The following is an 11474-nucleotide window of genomic DNA, read 5'->3' as shown; positions in this document are numbered from 1 at the left end:
CACAGGCGAGAGCAGAACTAACTAACTAACTAACTAACTAGTCCGGCCCCGCGGTGTAGGGGGCAACCCGGCGGCCCCGGGTTCAACTCCCGGTCGGGACAGGGGTTTTTAATTGTAAATGATTAATATCCCTGGCCTGGGACATTACACTTCCGCAATTTTCAAATACACGCAGGTTGCACATATGGTGCAAGTAGGGGAAAAAGATCTTTCTAGGTCGACGCCCCGAACAAATAGCATTAAATAAATAAATAAATAAATAAATAAATAAATAAAATAAATAAGTACGGGAGATTTGAAAACCAGAAAAATTTGGACACGTTCTTAGAAAGCTAGTTATACACTTCAACAAGGTACATTAGAAAGTATCTGTTTAATATTTCGAATTTGACTTGGCTGCGTTAGCAAAGTCCGGATTGGATTTCAAAAGGTTAAGAAGCTCTGAACAAGAATGACGGAAATTTACGGCAACTTGTACGATAACACACCCTAGATATATTTGTACCAGTTCTAGAAAGATCAAACCTTTTTACGACCGTTATCGAAAGCTCCAGTGGCATGTAGACGAGTGCATTTGGCTCCCAGTTGTCTTCGTGAGGCAATTCGTTCGGAAATAATCGGTGATACGACTAGTATTCAAACACGCCATGATTTTGGAACTATTTGTTTTAAGAAAATTTTGGAGGCGCCGGGTATCGATCCCGGTACCTCTCGCATGCTAAGCGAGCGCTCTACCATCTGAGCTACGCCCCCAGAACAGCACTTAACTCTTAGACTGAAGTTTACAAACGAAGGAATGAGCATAGCGCCCGTGACTCAGCTTGAGTGCCAAAAATAATCTCTCATTTCAAGAGTTAGCGGCTAGGTAGCGCTGACACAGGTTTTCCAATGAATTGTTTCGAGATCAGCTGAACCGCGCAGAGCAGTTGATGCTATAGTTATACTATATCCTATATGCTATACTAGCAAGATGCCCGTGCTTCGCTACGGCATTATACTGAAATTTATAATTGAATGTTTATTGTTTTAGATATATAATCCGCCGAAATTCGGGATCTGACTCGTTTTCTGCGAGAATCCACCAAAATTCCCGATCTGACTGGTTTTCTATTAATTTACGGCACGTTTCCTCACATTTTTCAATCTTCCTTTCCAGCAATCGATTTCGTACTTCCCGGGCTAGGCTCAGGTATTCCTCCCGGTCAGTTGGGTCCGTAAATCTTTGCCATCTTTTCCTATAATCATTTTTAATATGGAAAAAATCCTTCAGGAGATCCGGCGTGGTGTCATATTGGGTGCCTAGAAGGCACTGAACCCGCGGCCGGACTGCATTCTTAGTCATTACCCGTCCAGGAGCCGTTTCCAGCGCGGTCCGCAAATTTGAAGACGGTCCGGAACATTATTATTATTATTATTATTATTATTATTATTATTATTATTATTATGTGTTGCTGGAATGGATGATGACAGGAAAACCGGAGTATCCGGAGAAAAACCTGTCCCGCCTCCGTTTTGTCCAGCACGAATATCACATGGAGTGAACGGGATTTGAACCACGGAACCCAGCTGTGAGAGGCCGGCGCGCTGCCGAGGATCCTTATAAGTACATTAAGAACAGTAAAATCAATTGGTCTCACCTCCTTCTACACCCCACCCCCGTTAAGTTTATATAACGGCACCCCCCCCCCCCAAAAAAATTAAAAGAAGGCTTGTTTCTTATGTTTAAAGAAGATTTCAAACACCAATGTTCACGTCTATTACCTTCAGTTTTGAGATATAAGTATCCCCATAAAAATTATTTACTTTTTTCACTTCATTTCACACTACTCCCCCCCCCCCCCCCCGCCTAAGTGAATTTTCCCGCAAAAAATAGTTGTTTCTTTAATACTAAAGGATCTTCTAAATACCAATTATCACGACTCTAACTTCTTCAGTTTTTGATTTATGTGTCCTCATGAAAGGAATTCAACTCCTTTACACTCCCGCCCTCCAAGATGGTTTCCCCCCAAAACGCGCTTTTCTTTGTTTTTAAAGGAGATCCAAATACGAATTTTCACGTCTGTAACAACTTTAGTTTTTATTAGATGTATGTATTCTCATTCAATTAATTCAATTATTTTTTCAATTCTTTCACCCCCCCCCCCTTCATTGGATTTTCCGAGAATACGTGTTTCTTTATTTTTAAAGCAGATTGCAAATATCAAATTTCACGTCTGTAACATCTTCATTTTTGAGATATCAATAGCCTAATTAAAATAATTCAACACCATTTTCAGTCACTTTTACCCCCCCCCCCTCCACCCAAGTGGTATTTCCGAAAGCTAAAAATGCACGTTTCTTTATGTTTAATAGAGATAAAAAATACCATTTTTCACTTCTGTAACATGTTAAGTTTCTTGAGATAAACTGTAAAAATTCTCATTTTAAAATTTCACCCCTTTTTTGAGTTCCCCTTAAGTGGAGTTTCCAAACACAAATCACCTATATTTCTTTCCCCACTTTTTACGTCTGTAACATTTCACGTTTCCAAGATATTCTGTAGATATAGTCTTTCAAAAATTCACCCAATTTGTCACTCCTGTTTAACCGCCATTAATTGGATTTTCCAAAACTAAAAAATATGTGTTTCTTTATTTTTAAAGGAGATCCCATATACAAATTTTCAGTTCTGTAATATCTTTCGTTTCTGAGATATATGTATCCTCATTAAAGGCATTCAACCCATTTATCACCCTTTTGGGATTTACAGGAAACAAAAAATACGTTTTCCTTTATTTTTAGAGGAGATTCTAACTACCAATTTTTACATCTGTAAATTTTAAAGTTTTAAGATGTATACACACTCATTTTAAAAAATTTACACTCCCCCCTTTTTACCCCCCAATATTTGGATTTTCCAAAAACGAAAACATACGTGTGTTTATTTGTTTTTAAAGGAGATTCTAAATACCAATTTTCACATATATAACCTTTAAAAATTTTGAGATAGATACACTCATTTTAAAATATTACTCCCTTTTCACCCCCCCCCAAATTGGATTTTCCAGAAACAAAAAAATACGTGTTTCTTTATTTTTAACGGAGATCTCAAACACCAATTTTCAGGTCTGTAATATCTTCAGTTTCTGATATATAAGTAGCCTCATTGAAGGCATTCAACCACTTTTTAGCCCCTTTTCACTCCTCCTATTGCGATTTTCCGAAAACAAAAAAATACGTGTTCCTTTATTTTTAATGAAGGTTCTAAATACCAATTTTTACATCTGCAAACTTTAAAAGTTTGGAGATATAGATTCACTCATTTTAAAAATTCACCCCCTTTTCACCCTCCCATTAATTGGATTTTCCAAAAACAAAAAAAATACGCGTTTCTTTATTTTTAAAAGAGATCAAAAGTACCAATTTTCAGGTCTGTAATATCTTCAGTTTCTGAGATATAGGTACCGGTATCCTGATTAAAGGCATTCAACACATTTTTCCCCATTTTCACCCTTTTTCACCCCTCCTATTGGGATTTTCTGAAAACAAAAAATACGTGTTTCCTTATTTTTAAAGAAGATTCTAAATACCAATTTTTACATCTGTAAACTTTTAAAGTTTTGAGATATAGAGCAACTCATTTTAAAATTTCACCCCCGTTTTCACCCCCTTAGCGACGGAATATCCAAAAATCCTCTCTTAGCGAGCACCTACGTCTTAATATGAATATATCCCCAAAATTTCATCTCTTTATGTCCAGTGGTTTTGGCTCGGCGATGATGAATCAGTCAGTCAGTCAGTCAGTCAGTCAGTCAGTCAGGACAAGTTATCTATATATATAAAAGAACTTGTCCTGACTGACTGACTGATTCATCATCGCCGAGCCAAAACTACTGGACATAAAGAAATGAAATTCTGGGCATAGATTCATACTAAGATGTAGGTGCTCGCTAAGAGAGGATTTTTGGATATTCTGTCGCTAAGGGGGTAAAAAGGGGGGTGAAATTTTAAAATGAGTGTATCTGTATCTCAAAACTTGCAAAGTTTACAGACGTAAAAATTGGCATTTAAAGTCTTCTCTAAAAATGAACAGACAAGTATTTTTTTGTTTTCAGAAAATCCCTATAGGAGGGGGGGAAAGGGTGAAAAAGGGGTTGAATGCCTTTAATCAGAATACCGGTACTTATATCTCAGAAACTGAAGATATTACAGACATGAAAATTGGTACTTTTGATCTCTTTTAAAAATAAAGAAATACGTATTTTTTTGTTTTTGGAAAATCCAATTACTGGGAGGGTGAGAAGGGGGGTGAATTTTTAAAGTGACTGTATCTATATCTCAAAACTTTGAAAGTTTACAGATCTAAAAATTAGTACTGAGAATCTTCATTAAAAATAAAGAAACACGTATTTTTTTGTTTTCGGAAAATCCCATTAGGACGGGTGAAAAGGGGTGAAAATATGGTGGATGCCTTTAATGAGGATACTTATATCTCAGAAACTGAAGATATTACTGACTTAAAAATTGGTGTTTGGGATCTCCTTTAAAAATTAAGGAACAAGTATTTTTTGTTTTTGGAAAATCAAATTAATGGGGGTGTGAAAAGGGGGTGAATTTTTAAAATGAGTGTATCTATATCTCAAAACTTTCAAACTTTACATATGTAAAAATTGGTACATAGAATCTACTTTCAAAATAAAGAAACACGTATTTTTTGTTTTCGGAAAATCCCAATAGGAGGGGTGAAAAATCGTTGAATTCCTTTAATATGGTTCCTTATATTTCAGAAACTGAAGATGTCACAGACCTGAAAATCGGTATTTGGGATCTCCTTTATAACTAAAGAAACATGTACTTTTCGTTTTTGGAAATTCCAAATAGTGGAGGGTTGAAAGGGGGTTGAATTTTTAAAATGATTGTACCTATATCTCAAAATTTTTAAAAGTTTACAGATGTAAAAATTGGTACTTAGTATGTCCTTTCAAAATAAAGAAACACGTATTTTTTTGTTTTCAGAAAATCCCAATAGTTGGGGTGAAAAGGAGTGAAAAAATGGGTTGAATGTCTTTAATGAGGATACTTATATCTCAGAAACTGAAGATATTACAGACCTGACAAAAGGTACATGGGATCTCCTTTAAAGATAAAGAAACATGTACTTTTTGTTTTTGGAAAGTCCAAATAATGGAGGGTTGAAAGGGGGGTGAATTTTTAAAATGAGTGTATCTTTATCTCAAAACTTTCAAAGATTACAGACGTAAAAATTGGTACTTAGAATCTACTTTCAAAATGAAGAAACACATATTTTTTGTTTTCGGAAAATCCCAATAGGAGGGGTGAAAAGGGGTGAAAAATGGTTGAATGCCTTTAATAAGGATCCTTATATCTCAGAAACTGGAGATGTTACAGACCTGAAAATCGGTGTTTGGGATCTCCTTTATAAATAAGGAAACATGTACTTTTGTTATAAGAAAATACAAATAGGCGGGGGGGGGGGGGGGGGTGAAAGGGGGGTGTATTAAAAAAATTAGTGTATCTATATCTCAAAACGTCAAAAGGTTGGAGATGTAAAAATTGATATTTAGATTCTCCTTTAAAAATAAAAGAACATGTATTTTTTTGTTTTCTGTAAATCCCAATAGGAGGGGTGAAAAGTGTGAATAAGGTGTTGAATGTCTTAAATGAGGATACTTATATCTCAGAAACTGAAGACATTACAGACCAGACAGTTAGTATATGGAATCTCCTTTCAAAATACAGAAACATGTATTTTGTTTTTGGAAAATCTAAATAATGGGGTTAAACAGGAGTGACAAATTGGGGTGAATTTTTAGAAAGACTGTATGTACAGTATATCTCAGAAACGTAAAATGTTACAGACGTAAAAACTGGTATTTGGAATCTCGTTTTAAAGTAAAGAAACAGGTATTCTCGGAAAATCCAATGAAGGGAGGGTGAAAAATTGAAAAATTAATTGAATTAATTGTAAGAGGATACTTACATCTAATAAAATGTAAAGTTGTTACAGACGTAAAAAGTGGTATTTAGATTTCCTTTAAAAATAAAACGACGCGTTTTGGGGGAGGGGGGTTCGGGGAATAATCTTTGGGGGCGGGTGTGAAAAGGAGTTGTATTCGTTTCATGAGGACACATATCTCAAAATCTGAAGTTAATCGGTATTTCGAAGATCCTTTACTATTAAAGAAACAAATATTTTTTGCCGGAAAATTCACTTAAGGGGGTGAGGGGAGTGTGAAAGTATGTGAAAAAAAGTTAATTATTTTTATGGGAATACTTATATCTAAAAACTGAAGGTAACACACGTAAACATTGGTATTTGGAATCTCCTTTAATCATAAAGAAACTCGCCTTCCTTTTTTGGGGGTGGGGGGGGGGTAAATCAACTTAGCCGCGGTGGGGTGAAAACGGAGGTGAGACCAATTGATTTTACTGTTCCTAATTTACTTATAAGGAGCCTCCGTGGCTCAGGCGGCAGCGTGCTGGCCTCTCACCGCTGGGTTTCGTGGTTCAAATCCCGGTCACTCCATGTGAGATTTGTGCTGGACAAAGCGGAGGCGGGACATGTTTTTCTCCGGGTACTCCGGTATTCCCCATCATCATTCATTCCATCAACACTCTCCAATATCATTTCATTTCATTTGTCATTCAATAATCATTGCTCCAGAGGAGTGCGACGGGCTTCGGCAGCCGGCACAATTCCTATCCTCACCGCTAGCTGGGGGCTTTATTAATTCCATTCCTGACCCGGCTGAATGACTGTTGATTTTCAATGGACTTATTCTGATCATAAACCGATCATTTTTAATCTTTCCTGGGTTCGTTTTCAAGAGCCATCTTTTCCTTTGGAGAACCTTCTTAGATTACAGTAGATTCTGCTGGCATATAATTAGAAATTTAAACACATTTGAAATAAACGATAGGTATAAGATTGACCGTACAATTGTTCACTTCTATAATAAGGTCAATAATACACGGAAGTATGTCATTCGTATCGCCAGAAGTCCTGCGCACTTGCCTACGGGAGACAATGGTGCTGGTCATACTGTCATCAATGACAATGGCAGCAGATGTAATTTACCGCCAAATAGAAGTCTTGCATCTTGCTGTGGGGTCCAGAACATCAATAATAATAATAATAATACCTAAATTCAATTAATTTCAACCACCCTAATAATAATAATAATAATAATAATAATAATAATAATAATAATGTCCTGGACCGTCGTCAACATGTGCGGTCCGTGCTGGAAACGGGTCCTGGACGGGTAATGACTACGATTGCAGTCCGGCCGTCGGTTTAGTACCGCCAAGGCACCTAAGAGGACACCACGCCGGATCTCCTCAAGGATTTGATCCACATTAAAAATGCTTATAGGAAAGCATGGCTAAGATTTAGGAACCCAACTGACCGGGTGGAATACCTGGACCTAGCCCGGGAAATACGAAATCGATTGCTAGAAAGAAAGATTGAAAAATGGGAGGAACGTTGCCGTAATCTCTCAGTAAACGAGTCAGATTACGAATATCGGTGGGTTGTATATAAAACGATAAGCATTCAATTATAAATTTCAGTATATTACCGTAGCGAAGCACGGGTATCTTGCTAGTTTTATATATATAGATTAATGGACCGTTTAGTCAAGGAACCGGATTACTTGTTGATAACAGCTAACTATAGCTGAGACGGTCAACCCGTACTCAGCGGCATTCAAACAGTTCGGCAAACGTTTGCTCCCCCTGGCCATTCACTGTCCTAGCAGGGAGAGATTTATGACGGCAGTGGGCTTTAAAACGGAAGTTCGCATTCCCCTTCAGAAATCCTCACAGCTCTGTTGCCAATGCACCTCTTGTTAAAAAGTCGTCAGTCTCTTTTTTCAGCTACGACAATTCACACTTGCTTTGTTCGCTGTTTGAAAGTTTTGGGATTATTTCTTTGCTTCGTTAATTAATATTCGTGAAGTGTGTTGCTTTTCACTTCGTTTCATGCAGTAATGTGGAGGCCGTGGGAATCACACCTGGAAATTATCGCATCAGAAAATCCCGAATTAAATCTGCCAGTGCACGCAAACGATCTTCAACCGAGCACCAGTAACAGTGATATTCGACCGAGTAGTACTGGTTTCGTGTCCGCGAGTGATATTCAGCCGGGTAGTAGTCGTTCCGCGGAGAAAAGAAAGGCGACTAAACTTTAAGTAAGCAAAGTCAACGGCTGGAACGATCGGTCCTGAGAGGTGATCTGCTTGTGTTCGCAGCACCATTAAGACAGAAGAGAAGTACGAGGTGTGTTCAAAAAAAGACCGAACTTTGTAATTTGCGCGCAAACCGCAACATTGAGCGAGTTGTGACTGTGGCGAGTTTGTACCCCGAGGCCAGACAGTGAACAAAGAACTGTACCAGAATGTTTTAACGCATTTGAGAGATGCTGTGCGCAGGAAGAGACCTGAACTGTGGGAAAACAAATCCTGGATGTTGCACCATGACAATGCGCCAGCACATGCCTCTCTCTCGGTCCGCAGTTATCTGGCAAAACACCAAATTCCTGTTGTGCCCCATCCGCCCTATTTTCCCGACTTGGCTCCAGCAGACTTTTTCTTATTCCCCAAATTGAAAACCACCTTGAAAGGACATTGTTTTCCAAGACATTGAAGAGATCAAGGAGAATGCGACGAGGCAACTTCGCGCCATCAAAGAAAGTGCATTCCAGGAAGCATTCCAAAAGTGGAAGAAACGTTGGCAACACGCTGTTGATAGTGCAGGGGACTATTTTGAAGGGGACAGTCTGTGAAATGATGTAAGCTACATAATAAAGTTTTTCTAGCCACAGTTCGGTCTTTTTTTGAACACACCTCGTACATGAAACACGACACGGATAGCAACCAAGATAGATTTGTAATTCACCTAGCAGACAATGACGAGGACGACGAATAGAGGTAAGGTTAATACGGCATTTGTTTTAAAAGTAGCTAAGTTTGCTGGCTACTTTTTGTCCGAACTACATACTCTGATATTTATTATCATCATTATTATTATTATTATTATTATTATTATTATTATTATTATTATTATTATTATTATGATTTATCTGCTTACCCTACAGGGTTGGTTTTTCCCCCTGACTCAGCGAGGGATCCTACCTCTACCGCCTCAAGGGCAGTGACCTGGAGCGTGAGACATTGGGTCGGGGGATACAACTGGGGAGAATGACAAGTACCTCGCCCAGGCGGCCTCACCTGCTACGCGGAACAGGGGCCTTGGTGGGGGATGGGAAGATTGGAAAGGATAGGCAAGGAAGAGGGAAGGAAGCGGCTGTGGCCTTAAGTTAGGTACCATCCCGGCATTTGCCTGGAGGAGAAGAAGGAAAACACGGAAAACCACTTCCAGGATGGCTGAGGTGGGAATCGAACCCACCTCTACTCAGTTGACCTCCCGAGGCTGAGTGGACCCCGTTCCAGCCCTCGTACCACATTTCAAATTTCGTGGCAGAGCCGGGAATCGAACCCGGGCCTCCGGGGGTGGCAGCTAATCACACTAACCACTACAGCACAGAGGCGGACAATTATTATTATTATTATTATTATTATTATTATTATTATTATTATTATTATTATTATTCCAGTCCCTAGTTCGTGATTTTACTTTTCCTTTGCCGGGTGAGTTGGCCGTGCGGTTAGGGGCGCGCAGCTGTGAGCTTGCGGGGAGATAATGGGTTCATGCCCCACTGTCGGCCGCTCTGAAGATGGATCTCTGTGGTTTCCCATTTTCACACCAGGCAAATGCTGGGAAAGTACCTTAATTAAGGCCACGGGCAATTCCTTCCCACTCCTAGGCCTTTCCTAGCCCATCGTCGCTATAACACCTATCTGTGTCGGTGCGACGTAAAACAAATTGTAAAAAATTGTTGTACTTTTCCTTTCTTTACTGAAAGCGAGACACTGATATTAGCAACATAAAATTAATTTTTTAATAGGCCTACTTTGGTACCAATTTAAGTTTAACCTTTGTCGAGTTTATTTGCCAATGCCTTCTTCCTGTTCTTTCTTTCTTTCTTTCTTTCTTTCTTTCTTTCTTTCTTTCTTTCTTTTTTCTTTCAACATCTACGACCACCGCACGGGTTAAGCACGAAACAAATTATTCTGCGATATTGGTTTGTGCTGTGGTTCATGATCAGGTTTTTATATTTATATTTTGACTTTAGAATAAATTGAATGTTATCATGTTTAAATAATCGACGCAAAATATGACAACCTTGCTTTTGACAGCGCTCACTTGCCTTTTAAACGACACGTACCCCTTGTGTCCAGAGGAAAGGAGCCGACTGTCAACCCTCATTATCACTAGAGTGGGCAGACTGACAACTCTCATTATTACCAGGGTGGGCCAAGTTTTGAGATCAGAAGACACCGCGTGGGTATGGGTTGAGCGTCAGGACTATACCAAGGGCGGTTTAGCTCTAGGACCTTGCCAACAGCTACCTCAGTCAGGAGCGCTGCATGGGCTCGTCCTCCAGGTGCTTGTGTAGACCTCCTAGCAGGCTAATTGATGTTTAATTTTGAATGAAAACATATGAAATATTATAATAATGATACAAATTTCTAGTTATTTCTTAAAAGCATCCGAACTGGCGACGTCCAGAATTCTACCGTCACAGCATTAATATTATTTTGGTGCAAATGTACCGGAAGTAGTAATTGCCTTCAATATTCCAGAGTTTATCCATTTACTTCCTAAACTAACTCCATGACACTACAGCCTTGAAGTACCTTGGCCTACCAGGCGACCGCTGCTCAACCCGATTGCCTGCAGATTACGAGGTGTCGTGTGGTCACATCGACGAATCCTCTCGGTCGTTATTCTTGGCTTTCTAGACCGGGGCCGCTATCTCACCGTCAGATAGCTCCTCAATCCTAATCACGTAGGCTGAGTGGACCTCGAACCAGCCCTCAGATCCAGGTAAAAGAACCTTGACATGGCCGGGAATCGAACCCGGGGCCTCCGGATAAGAGGCAGACACGCTACACCAAGGGGCCGGCATTTCCTTCCTGTAAAGTTGTAAAATGTGATATACAACTTTCTTTGAGGGCAGACTTCACATATTTGTCGAAATAATGCAAGTTAAAATAAAGAAATAATACATTAATGGACATAGAGATAAAGAAAATATGTTTAAGTAGAGAATAAAAGAAATGACGAAATAAATTTATTCTAAACGTTTTCTTCTTCTTCTCCTTCTTAATATGCTTATACTCCAGGGTTGGTTTTTTCCTCGAACTAAGCGAGAGATCCCACCTTTACCGCCTCAAGGGCAGTGTCCTGGAGCGTGAGACATTTGGTCGGGGATACAACCGGGGAGGAGGACCAGTGCTTCGGCCCGGCGGCCTCACCTGCTCTGCTGAACAGGGGCCTTGTGGGGGGATGGGACGATTGGGAGGGATAGACAAGGAAGAGGGAAGGAATCGGCCGTGTCCTTAAGTTAG

The 11474-nt window shown here is 39.4% G+C and overlaps 1 non-coding gene across 1 annotated transcript; it reads right to left on the bottom strand.

Moving 5' to 3' along the window:
* Nucleotides 1–680: 680 nt before the first annotated feature.
* On the bottom strand, nucleotides 681–753 carry TRNAA-AGC (transfer RNA alanine (anticodon AGC)). Its single transcript has one exon. It is a non-coding gene; the product is annotated as a tRNA-Ala (tRNA).
* Between the last annotated feature and the right edge of the window lie 10721 nt (nucleotides 754–11474).

Source organism: Anabrus simplex, chromosome 5 (assembly GCF_040414725.1).
Source record: "Anabrus simplex isolate iqAnaSimp1 chromosome 5, ASM4041472v1, whole genome shotgun sequence".
NCBI lineage: Eukaryota > Metazoa > Arthropoda > Insecta > Orthoptera > Tettigoniidae > Anabrus > Anabrus simplex.
This window is presented reverse-complemented; position numbering and strand designations above follow the sequence as displayed.